Consider the following 12,968-nt stretch of genomic DNA (forward strand, 5'->3'; position numbering starts at 1 on the left):
TTTAGTGGCATTAGATGCCATTTCCGAGCAATTGGAGGCTGCACTTAGCAGCTGTCAATGTTGGTGTCAAAAGGTGTTCCATGTATGGTAAAGCTGTCATTGATTTGACGTTTCAGCCCTTAATGCTTGTCTGAAAGTGCTGTAGTTGGAGCTGTGCTATTTAACAGACCTAGGGAGGAGTGGGAAAAAATGTGTGCACCAAAGACTGTGCACCATCTTTTTATGTCGTGCCTTGGATTCACATTGCCTATATGTTGTAATGTAATTTGGCATTTGTATTGCGCCTTTTCCCATTGGTATGGTCTCAAAGCGCTGTAGGAGAATCCCCTCTGGGGAACACAGTACATGGTATGGGAGATTCATCAGAGGAGTTTTGAATGTGTGTATGTATTTTAGCCAAAACGAAGGTAGGTAGGGGTGGCCAAATCCCTGTTAGCGTCCCATATCGAGCTGGCTTGTGGCTGTGTGCTGTGAGGTGGTCGGGAGAAGTATGCAAGTGCAGGAAACGGATTGTGTCCAGCTAGACTGAATTTATGTTGTGCGACATATCTGCATTCTAATGGCAAAGGTGCTGTGCGATGTGTCTTAGAGCACCGTATGATTGCAGATGCGTGTGGGTGGGTGGCCATGCCTGCGGCTATCTTACATCGATATGGGGTACGATACGTACCCGTGTGTTCCGACTGCTTTCTTGGTTCGTTGACGTGGCGCGGATCCTGTCCTGCTGTTTGCTGGAGTCTATTCTCTGCATCCCTCAGTACTTTCATTGAGGCACTCGGGCAGCAATATCTGACGGGGGTTAAAACAACTTGAAGGATGGAAAGGATTCATCAGGATGCAGGGGCGGGGATTCCAGATCTTGAGGGCCTTCTGGAAGGCAAGGTGATCCTCTAAGCGTAGGCTGCTGAGGGGAATTGTGTTTCACATTGTGGGAGCTTGCACGGGGACCGTGGATCCCCCTATTCTGGTCAATTTGATTGAAGGGATGACCAGGAAGAGTGTGGAGCTTGATCACAGGTTTCTATTGGGTTTGTAAAGGGTGCGCCTGTCTTGTAGGTATTCTGGGTCTGTCTTGTGCAGGCATGGTGGATTTTGAAAATTACTTTGAAGCTGGAACATTGCCCAACTGGGAGCAAGTGGAGGACACGGAGGGTGCCTGTGATGTGCTCTCTGGGAGCAAGGGCTAGGAGGAGCCTAGCTATGTTGTTTTGGACCCTTTGGCACTTTCTGAGTTGAGATACAGGGCTGCCCAGGTAAAGAGAGTTGGCGTAGTCTAGGCAGGTGAGGACGATAGTCATGATTCATGAAGAACTGGAATGTTGCAGGTGCATTGCACAGACCTAAAGGCATAATGAGGTATTCAAAGAGGCCATACTGTGTGCAGAAAGAGGTTTTCCACCTTTCTCCTTTACGGATTCGTACAAGATTGTAAGTGCCACAAAGATCCAGTTTTGAGAATACTGTGGTGGTACGTATCTGGTCTAATAGGACAGAGATATGTGTTAGTGGCTATCGATTTGTGACTATTAAGTGTTGGGTGGAGTCATAAGCATGCCCTGAACTGGCACTGCATGGTCATCACTGAGTCTAGATTCTATGGAAGGATGTTATGAGGTGGGTTGTGCATACAGTGGCTGCTGTAGTGCAAGCCCAGATTCTAGTAGTGGGGTATTTCCATTCCTCTGTGTGGCGCAGGTTATGCAGAGACTAACCGTGTCCAGTCTGCGTCACGTAGATTTAGGTGTCCCCTGCACGAAGCATGTGGGAGGGGTGAGGTCAGAGATGATGGCAGCATCTGTCTGTAGCTTACATACCATGACTGTACCTGGATACGATTTCAGTCTGCTGTCAGGCACTCGTAAACCACTAATGTAGGGGTTTGGCACTGTATACAACAATTCATCGGATATGGGGGTTGGTTTTAGGGAATTACACTCTACAGGCAAGGGCCGGAGGTAGTCCTCATTCCACAACCAATTTGGGAGGGCCTCCGATGGATACGGAACAACTTGAGGACACATAGTAGGCCCTGGGAGGAATCCCAACCACATTTCTACCCCACATGCCCATGCCTGTTCATATCACATGTTACTTCCAAGCAGTGAAGCACCCGCCTCTTTTTATACCAGGTCCAGGCCTGGACATCTGAGATGGTCATGATTTTCTTTGAGATTGTAACTCTCAGTTCTGTGGACGAACAAATTACACCACAAATCAGAAAAGGCACGCAAAGAGTAAAAGAGCATAAAGCAGGCTGTTTGACCGATTTCACCCTTGTACCATTACAGCAGAATTTGACACCGCCATCTCGAAATGTCTCCTTCCACTCTGGGGCCAAAGCCCACTTCCTCTGATGTAGCTTCAGTAGAAAAAGATCTCTTGGTTGAAGAGTGGCTGCACACAAGTGGTTCTTAAGGCAGAGCTGCCTTCATCTCTCTTCTCAGTTTTGTTCACAATCAAGTTAAGGACTGCACATACCCCAATAACTTGTCAACAAGCAAGTGCTCACTGGTCTCAATATCTTTGCCTGTATCACCACTAGTCAATCGCATAGGGTGGCTATGGAATATCACATAGGGACTGGGCCCTGCCTTTCTGCTACGGGTGATCTGCATGCTGAACAAGACAAGGGGAAGTGTCTCCGGCCATTTCAATGTGGTCTCTTGACAGAGTTTGGCCAATCTATTCTTGATCACCCCATTATGCCTGTCTCTCTCTCTCTCTCTCTCTCTCTCTCTCTCTCTCTGTCTCTGTCTCTGTCTCTGTCTCTGTCTCTGTCTCTGTCTCTGTCTCTGTCTCTCTCTCTCTCTGTCTCTCTCTCTCTCTCTGTCTCTCTCTGTCTCTCTCATGCACCTGCTGACTGGAGAGGGTACGTGAAATGTAAATTGTGTTACATGTTTAAAGTGGACAGAAGATTTTACCACATGATTTACAAAATGGGAGCCCTGATTGCTGTTGATGCTAAAATGCCCTTAAACCTGTGTCTCTGACAAGTTTTTTCACGACTGTTGCCGCTTCTGCTCTCCTGCAGGGGTACGCCTCCACCCATCCAGAGAACACATCTAGAATAACAAGATCATACTGCTAGTTATTGCAGCCAGGGAGCAGAAGAAAATCTATCTGCAGGCTTACAAACTGCCCATAAGGGAAAAGGTGTGCACCCTGGTTGGCTGGCGCAGGCTTTGCCACATTATTTTGGAGCCAGATGGTACAACGCTTCCACTATTCATTAGCCACTTTAGAAAAATGGAAATTTTAGTTCTGCAGGGTTGAGAGTTAAAAGGGGAACAATGATTAACCAAGCAGATAGTCAGCCGTTTAACAGTACACAATGATTATGGCTTAAAAGCTCCGCAGGGAACAGGTGTAATCTTTTAGTACATCGAAGTCCTTTGGAGGGATCCAGCCATTTCCTTTGACCAGCAATACAAATGGGGTGAAATGGCACCCAAAACCATGGTGTCCGATACTCCGTTGTATTCTCAAGGTGGAACTTGAAGCTGTGCATGTTAAAATGGTAGTCGATTGGATGAGTATGTTTCAATGGAGCCAGTAAACCGTGTGGATGAGATAGCTATCGCCAGTCCAAAGAGTACTTGTTTACGTGGCTTTTCCTCACATTGCTCGAAGTATCCATGCGAACCATGTGCAATTATATCTAAGGTTAAAATAAGTCTTGGGCCATTTGCTACTAGTAATGAATTATGTCTGCACACACATATTTAACAATTTGATGTCATGACTTACACAGACGAATTCCAAGAAAGGATGTGCTATGAATACAATCTGAAGATGGTAGCTAAGATAACAAGAAGATAACAAGGGGCCAATGAGATTGGAAGAATTGGAGAAATATGGGATTTCTTCGTAATAGGTTTGTCCAATCGCGTGTGGGGGGTGGATTGTGATAAAATGTTTGGAAGTGTTTTGACTGTTGCAAAAATGAATATAATTTGCTAACTTATGTGGTGTAATGAGACTTGGGTTAGTTTGGCTCAATAGTCCTCAAGCTGCTTACCAGCGATTGTACAATAAGTTTGCTTTATGTACAAAACGTACTTTCGTTCCTCAGATGGTGGGCCCGCTCTGAGTTAAGGTGAGTAAGGGACTGCCCCTACACAGGTAAGTAACTTTCAATTATTTGCATTCAGCGTGTTCGCTGCTATACCCCAGTGTATCCTTTGTTTTTAGGAGGACTCGCTGGTTTCTGTAGGTGTTTGTATCTTCTCTCGCTGTTGGCCCGGGAAGGATTCCTGTCTGCTTCCCTCTCGCAGCCTTCTTTCCTTTGTTTGCCAGTCCTCCGTGGCTTCCTCTCGACATGCCTGCTGTCCTCTTGTCTCTGGTAAGCAAAATGCTGTTCCCCTTCGTCTGCCAAAACCCAGGAGTTCTTCACCGGCTCCTGGCATTCCCAAGGTGTCCCTCAGTCTACCATTAACTTCTTCCTCCGATGGTGAGCTGACTGACTCCCCCTCGCCGGTCCTGTTTTCTTGGCTCCCTGCTCCTCCTGGAGAGGTGCAGCCCTCTCTTGCCAGTCACCACAGCAGCTGTCTTCCATTCTCTGTTTTGGCTGCTTAAAGTTGCCTGCCACAGGTGAGTGCCAGAAAACACTAGTGCACTGTGAGGAATTCATCCATACGCCAAGTGGGTGTGCACTTGCCTGGGCTTATTTTGAAATGTTTAATTAAATCAAATTATGGTGGACCAAGCTCAGGAACATGTGTGGGGCTTTTCCACACACATTTTCCTATGCTCACATCATGACAAACGCATAGACCTGTTTACTCTGGGTGGACACAGCCTACTGACACAGTTTGCTCTGTCATATTTAGTTGGAATGTGACAGCCAGGAGTACACTATGTCCTCTCTAGGAAGAGGGAAGACCAAGCTTCCCCCTGACATGGCCAGCCTGATTAACGAAGGCTCCATAGATCCGCCCTGCTCTTTTGTAGGTCCCTGCTGCTGGTACCTTCCTCCACCGCGGCCACGACGCCAGCTACATCTCAGCACCTGCATAAGAGGAATACATGGTGAGCACTAACTAAGCACGGAGAACAAATACTCACCAAGAGACTTACCTGCTTTAGGTTTCTGGGCCCCGGCTCCTGTGGAGAAAAGACACTCATACTTACGGCTACCGCAGGAGAGACGAAAGGACACAGTGTCCGCAACTATTTCCCATCCAGTGACGTAACTGGATCCTACGCACCCCTGCACCTGAAGCAGGATGGAGAGCTCATCTTTACAATACCTAAGGTGAGAGCTCGCAGAAACCAAGTTGGGGGTCAAGAAGAGTGAGAAACGGGAGATTGGTGGGAACAAATATCCACCCCAGCTGGTAATCAATCCCTTTTCTTCCACCTGCAGAAAACTTACTCTACAAGCCAGGCAATCTAAATTCGAAGGCCCCGTCCAGAGCATCTTCCGGGCCCTGCGCCTCACGATAGAAGAAACGGTAGCAGTCCAGTTCGGGTCAGCGTCTCTGTGGGAATCAGGTGAGCGTTACAGAACGCGAAGCCTACCAATAATCTCCTACCCAGGCGCTATGGAAACTTCTGATACAGATCAACTGGCCCAGCTACTGGGGGAATTAAGGGCTGAAGTTCATGCTGCTCGCCAGGAAACGAACGCCCTCAGGAGAGAGTTAATAGTGTCAAAGGAACGAACTGACGATCTTGCCAGACAGTTATTACAGAGCCAAGCGGGGCAAACCCCTCTGCCCAATCCAGGGGGGAATTTTACCCCAGTTACTTCAACCAATCCCGTTCAAATCAACCTACCTGGAAATGTGCAACTGGCACCACCTGAACGTTTTTCTGGAGACCCTAAAAGATTTGCAGTGTTCATAAATCAATGCCGATTGCACTTTCTCTACAGGCCCGCGGCCTTCCCGAATGACCAGACCAAGGTAGCATTTGTACTTTGGTATCTTAGCGTCAGTGCCGCCGATTGGTCAATTCCACTGGTTACACAAGATGATCCAATCCTTCGGAATTTCCAAGCCTTCCAGACAAGTATGGAAAGACTTTTTGCAAGGCATTCCCAGGGGCAGGCCCTGGACAATGAACTCCTTTCCCTACGACAGGGCAACCAGGATCTCTTAGCCTACATTGCATGCTTCAATAGGTTAGTTGTGGAAACTGGATGGCCCGAGGAGAAAACAATCACGCTATTTCACCGAGGTCTACGCGGCGAACTCAAAGACGTCCTGGCCCAGGTCGTAAATCCACCTCAGGACTGTTTGGATTATATTGATTTGGTGGTCCAATTAGATCACAGGCTTCAAAACAGGAAGGCGGATCGATCCAGGTTTGAAACCCGAATCTTCACTAAGACTCAGAGCAACTCCAAAAGTGTCGATGGCACCGAACCTATGCAGATTGGGGTTGTAAAAGGCCCCTTAACCCAGAAAGAGCGTGACAGAAGACGGCAAATGCAACTGTGTCTCTATTGTGGGAACTCGGGACATTTCCTTCGAGACTGCCCTGTAAAACCACCTAAGAAGACCGTAGGAGCTTCCGACAAGAATTCCGAAAAGTCTGAGCCGGGAAACGACCTTGCCCGACAAGCGTAGAGGTCCGCTTGCCGAGCTTAAAAAACAGTTCTTTGACCTCGCACTTCATTATGCCAATGGTCCTCGTAAATCCGAAGCAGCCAGAAAGATTGCATGCAATTAAGGCATACGTGGACAGTGGAGCTATAGGAAATTACGTGGACCGCGAGTTGGCTTCCAGGATGAACCTACCTCTTTGCCCAAAAGCTGTTAAAGATGTCATCACCACTGTGGATGGGACTGAGATCGCCTCCGGGCCGGTAACCCATACCACTACTGAAGTGACATTACTAGGCCAAGACGGGCATCGGGAGGTAATAGTGTTCGGCGTGATCAAGGCTCCGCAATTTCAAATAATTCTGGGAATCCCTTGGTTGGAAAAACACAATCCTCAGATTGATTGGCGAGCAAAGACGATAACGTTCCCAGAGTGTGCACAAACCTGCTATCTACGATCAGACATTGGCCTAGCGTCAGTAACGGACGACAGTTTGCAATTACCGCTAGAGTATCGAGAGTTTCAAGATGTCTTCCAAAAGGAACAGGCTAACCCCTTACCGCCCCACAGGTCATACGATTGCCAGATAGATCTACTACCTGGTGCAACTCCTCCTTGCAGCAGGATCTACGCCCTTACCGAGCCCGAGAACCTTCACCTGCGACAGTACCTGGACCAGTACTTGGCCAATGGTTTTATTCGTCCATCGAAGTCCCCTGCATCCTCGGCTCTGTTCTTCGTGTCAAAAAAAGGTGACCTCAGAACCTGTATAGACTACCGCGCTCGGAATTAGATAACGGTAAAAAACAGATACCCTTTACCTCTGATCCCGGAACTCCTTGACCAGGTGAAGGATGCTTGCATATATACAAAACTAGACCTACGGGGGGCTTATCACTTGGTACGGATCAAGGAAGGCGATGAATGGAAGACGGCGTTTCGCACTAAATATGGGTTATTTGAGTACCAAGTGATGCCTTTCGGACTATGTAATGCACCGGCCGCCTTCCAATATTTTATGAATGATGTCCTCAGGGAGCTCATTGACGTCTGTGTTGTCGTCTACATAGATGACATTCTTGTTTACTCCTCTTCGGAAGAAGAGCACCGAAATCATGTTAGAACAGTACTTGAAAAACTTCGCCAACACAAACTATTTGCCAAACTTGAAAAATGTGTTTTCCATGCCACTGAAGTCGAATTTCTGGGTTTTATCCTGACACCCAAAGGAGTCCACATGGACTCGCGAAAGGTGGACGCTATTCTCAAATGGCCATCACCTACTTCTGTAAAAGGCGTTCAGAGCATGTTAGGCTTTGCCAATTTTTATCGCAGATTCATTCCGGAGTTTTCACGAGTGGTACAACCCATCACGGCTCTCTTAAGAAAGAATAAACATTTTGAATGGTCTGAAGAAGCTGAACAAGCCTTCCAAGAGCTAAAAGCCAAGTTTACTTCTGCGCCAATACTGAAGCATCCACACCCAGATCTCCCTTATATCGTCGAAACCGACGCATCCAGTTTAGCAATGGGAGCAGTCCTCTCACAAAGAGACCCAGAGACTAACCAATTACATCCCATGGCGTTCTGGTCTCAAATTCTCAGCGCCTGAGGTTAACTACGCCATCACAGACAAGGAACTGTTAGCTATTAAATCCGCCTTTAAGGCCTGGCGTCATTATCTCCTTGGGGCCAGACACACCATCACGGTGATCACCTATCATCGGAATTTACAGTATCTGAAAACCGCCAAGGCTCAATCCTCTCGACAGCTCCGCTGGGCCCTGTTCTTTGCCGAATTTGACTTTGTGATCACTTACCGCCCCGGCAGCAAAAATGGCAAAGCAGATGCTCTTTCCCGGATTGGAATGGGAGACACCATTGTCAACCCAGAGCCTGTACCAATAATTCCTGAACATAGGATCTTGGGCCTGATTTCTTCACAATCCATCGAAGACATTGAGGCAAAAGTTAAACAATTTCTGAACCCAACAGACTTGCAGACTGGCTACAAAAAGGAATGGATTTCACTTTAAACAATGACTTGCCTTATTTCCGAGGACGATTATTCCTACCACACGCCGATTTGCAAAGGCAAGTAATCTCCTGCTATCATGATTCATTGATAGAGGGCCAGCCTGGCATTGCCAAAACAGAAGAGAAAGTGAGAAGACAATTCTGGTGGCCTTCGTGGAGAAAAGACATAAAAGAATTTGTGATGTCCTGTGGTGTGTGCGCTCAAAACAAGGGTCAAAAGAAAAGACTGGCTGGTCTTCTCCAACCATTAGACATTCCATCATCTCCCTGGCACACCCTTTCTATGGATTTTATCACAGACTTACCCTCCTGCTCCGGGTACAACACTATTCTCGTTATTGTGGATTTGTTTTCCAAGATGGCCCACTTCATTCCGTTAAAAGGCTTACCCTCAGCTTTGGTACTAGCCAGAGAATTCCTTAAAAACATTGTCCGGTTACACGGATTCCCATCGGTACTAATCTCAGATAGAGGAAGCCAGTTTATTTCCCATTTTTGGCGTAGTTGCTGTCAATTGGCTCAAATCGATGTAAGACTCTCAACCAGCCATCACCCCCAGACCGATGGTCAAACTGAAAGAACTAACCAGACTCTCGAACAATATTTATGATGCATGCTACAACAGTCAGAGAGCAACTGGAAGGACATCCTTTGGATAGCTGAGTATGCATACAATAATTCCGTTCACTCTGGAACCGGGCAAAGCCCCTTCTACACTTTGTATGAAATTCATCCTCGAACTTCCAACCTCGATCCACCTCAAGATCTTGGAACACCCGCCGTGGATCAGTTACACACTGCTATTACCAAAGCCTTCAAAGAAGCTGCTGCACATTTACAACAAGCTAAAGAAAGGTACAAGAGAGGAGCAGATCAACACCGAAGCGAGGCCCCTCAATACCAGATTGGGGACCAGGTCTGGTTGTCCACCAAACACTTATCACTCAAAGGACCTCGCACTTTTAATCCCAAATATCTGGGGCCATATCCAGTTACGGCCATAATAAACCCAGTGGCCGTTAAACTAGGATTGCCAGCTCATACGTGAAAAACAGGATGTATTCGCATATCTCTTTTGAAACCCATGCAATCTGGAACCAGACTAACCAAACCTCCAGAACCAATTCAAGTGAATGGAGAACCTGAATTTGAGATTAAAAACATTTTGGACTCTAAGATCATCAGATCAAAGCTGTTCTACCTGATTGACTGGAAGGGTTACGGGCCTTAATTATACTTACCGGAATCCGGCCTCAGCAATCCTACCTCCGACGATCCTGCAAAAGAGAAAGGTACAAGATTAGCAGCGCTCTCAAAACGCTCGCAGCCGCGCCGCCTTGCCTTACCCATCCGTGGCCTCGCCGAACTCCACCGCGGCCACGACGCCAGCAGCATCTCGGCACCTGAAAAACAGAAAGACAGTCATTAGAGGTGCCCGCTCTAAAGCGGCCACATTTCTTCCACTTACGTGCTTCATCACGCGCGACAGCGGCTGTGTAGCCGGCAGCATCTCGGCACCTGTAAGCAGAAAAAGACAATCATTAGAAGTAAGCAGTCGCTTTTCTTTCACTTACCTTCCTCCACCGCTACCACGACGCCAGCTACATCCCAGCACCTGCATAAGAGGAATACATGGTGAGCACTAACTAAGCACGGATAACAAATACTCACCAAGAGACTTACCTGCTTTAGGTTTCTGGGCCCCCGGCTCCTGTGGAGAAAAGACACTCATACTTACGGCTACCGCAGGAGAGACGAAAGGACAGTTTCCGCAACTATTTCCCATCAAGTGACGTAACTGGATCCAACACACCCCTGCACCTGAAGCAGGATGGAGAGCTCATCTTTACAATACCTAAGGTGAGAGCTCGCAGAAACCAAGTTGGGGGTCAAGAAGAGTGAGAAACGGGAGATTGGTGGGAACACATATCCACCCCAGCTGGTAATCAATCCCTTTTCTTCCACCTGCAGAAAACTTACTCTACAAGCCAAGCAATCCAAATTCGGAGGCCCCGTCCAGAGCATCTTCCGGGCCCTGCGCCTCACGATAGAAGAAACGGTAGCAGTCCAGTTCGGGTCAGCGTCTCTGTGGGAATCAGGTGAGCGTTACAGAGATGGAGATGGGTGGGACTTGGTATCACAGATTTTCACCCCTTTACCTTTCCTGTTGCAAAGCACTCTGGTTATGACCTGATGCATACAGGAGATTGTTGGTAGGGACCCCAGTCTTGGTTCATCAAGGTAGGTGTAGCCTACACCAATCACTGTGGCACACTAGGCTTTGAAGGAGGGCTGAGCCCCTCCTTTGACATATCATCTGAAGTCTATGCAAGGAGTAGCAAGAAGAACTGATGGCTGAAGGTACAGTCTGCCTTGCATCTTCCGCCAGTGAAGGAAGGCCAGGACCTCCAAATAGGGAAGCAATATCCCTCCCCTAAACATCTCCCAGGGAACAGATGGAGATAACAGATCCAGAGGACCCTCTAGCCTCTCCAGATCCAGTACCCAGCCAGCACACAGCATACCTTGCTAGGCTCTACAGCAAGCTTCATAGGTAGGAAGTGCCAACCCAAAAAGGACAAGGCAGCTGCCTGCAACACGTTCCACTGCCTTGGCCGTCCACCTTAAAGGATTACATGGGCCCATTGAATAAGCTGGGATAAGTGCCTTCCACGAGATGCAACCGACTGCAAGGCTGACCGTTGTCGAACTGCAGTCGCTTAAATGCATAAGAGCTGTCTCGACCAGTGCTTGAGAACTGCCGTTCAGCACTGAGACAATGATTCCTGACCCTGATCCACCATGTAGGCTAATCTGCAGCCATTAATCCAGCTTCGCTTGACGAACCGTCTTACCGCCTTATACCCACAGCTGAATCCCATCTTCAACTCTTCCCGAGAAGCCTGCAAAGCACCCTGAAGCCGATTCGACCCTGAGCACCTAGAGCACGAGGTACATTTTGGTTCTGTCCCCCTGGCCCTTCCCAGAAGGCCCCTACAGACTATTTAAGACGCATTGCTCCTTTGGTGCTGAAGCCAAGTAACCTTAAACTGTTGTGATTATTTACTATACCACTACCCTCCTGTCAGTATCCAGAGAGCATCTCTTTTTCTTCTTTGAAACTGTCTGTCCTCCCCATTTCTTTACAGGGTGGGTTATATTTCAGTGTTGCTAGAACTGTCTGTTGTGATATAAATAAAGTAGATATTTGTAATACAACCTTGACTGGACAGTCACTTTTATCAATGGGTAATAACTGTATTTTCACTGTGTTGCAACTAACCAATGACCCACGGCCTTTCGGAGATACGCCTGTTCTGTCCACGATACCCAAGTTGGAGAAAGTGGTTTATAATTTGCTTGTTATTCCAATCTGTTTGGATCCCTTCTGGTGTACTAGAGATGTGGGGCTGATTGATGGTTTAGAAACTGATATTCACCCCTGGAACACTGGTGCCCCGTAAATTGATTCATCACAAGCGCTCACTAAGTTTGCAGTCTCTCTTGCTCCACATTGCTCGATCAGTCTTCTTCGTCCCAGTATGTTGCGAATTCTGGGAACAGAAGCCGATTATGAACGATTGATTTATGGAATTCGGATAAGCATTTTTTAAAAGGCTTTGATGTCAAGGGGCATTTCACCACACTGGCAAAGTAGACCAAGGTTGGAAGGTTGGTCGATAGATTTGGTAAACAGGTTTTCCATGCTCTTCATAGGAAAAGGAGTGGATACGTGACAATAGGTCATACGGGTTTCAGACCTGGGCATGTTATTTTCAAGGGAAGCTGACGGATACCATGTCTTATCTGATGGAGCCATGACCTCTCCCCGGCCGTTGACGTCTCCCATGTGACCCTCCTTCATATTGCCGTGCCCGGGGTCAGGATCAGGTATGGGCTGCAGTCTCCTGGCCACATGAGAGAAGGTTACCGTCGGGGGATCAGGGATGACTCCACCGGTCATCACAGTAATTTGTTTCCATAATACTTGTTACATTTATTTGCCGTGGACTCTCATCTCTTCAAGCCTCAGTACCGGGGGTTTTGCCCCTTCCTTGCAGGGTATTTGCTTCCACTCTTTGTCTATTTGTCTTCATCACACTCTGTATGGGTTTCAGATAACTCCAATTCTGCTAATTTAGTGTTCGACCTTCGTACTTGTGGCTTTGAGGTTTCTCTCTTCCCAATATGTTGCCCTGGTGGCCTCCGGCCTCTCCCGTTCTCCCAGGTACCTTTTCTGACATAGGGGAACCTTGTGGGGCTTGGTGCACACTCGGGTAGTGATCTACTCATTTGCTCTTCTATGTCTAGCTTTGCGGGCATAGCATTCTCGGCTCCTTTCCTGTAGGGTGCCATCTACGTAAGCAAGCAACAGGGAGCTG

General features: G+C 47.6%; 1 protein-coding gene across 1 annotated transcript in view; it reads left to right on the top strand.

Moving 5' to 3' along the window:
• Positions 1-12,968, top strand: part of SLC4A8 (solute carrier family 4 member 8) — an 846,795-nt gene that overhangs the window by 445,649 nt on the left and 388,178 nt on the right. The gene's annotated exons all lie outside the window — the stretch shown is intronic.

This window comes from Ambystoma mexicanum, chromosome 3q (genome assembly GCF_040938575.1).
Source record: "Ambystoma mexicanum isolate Mex_15411 chromosome 3q, UKY_AmexF1_1, whole genome shotgun sequence".
Classification (NCBI taxonomy): Eukaryota; Metazoa; Chordata; class Amphibia; order Caudata; family Ambystomatidae; genus Ambystoma; species Ambystoma mexicanum.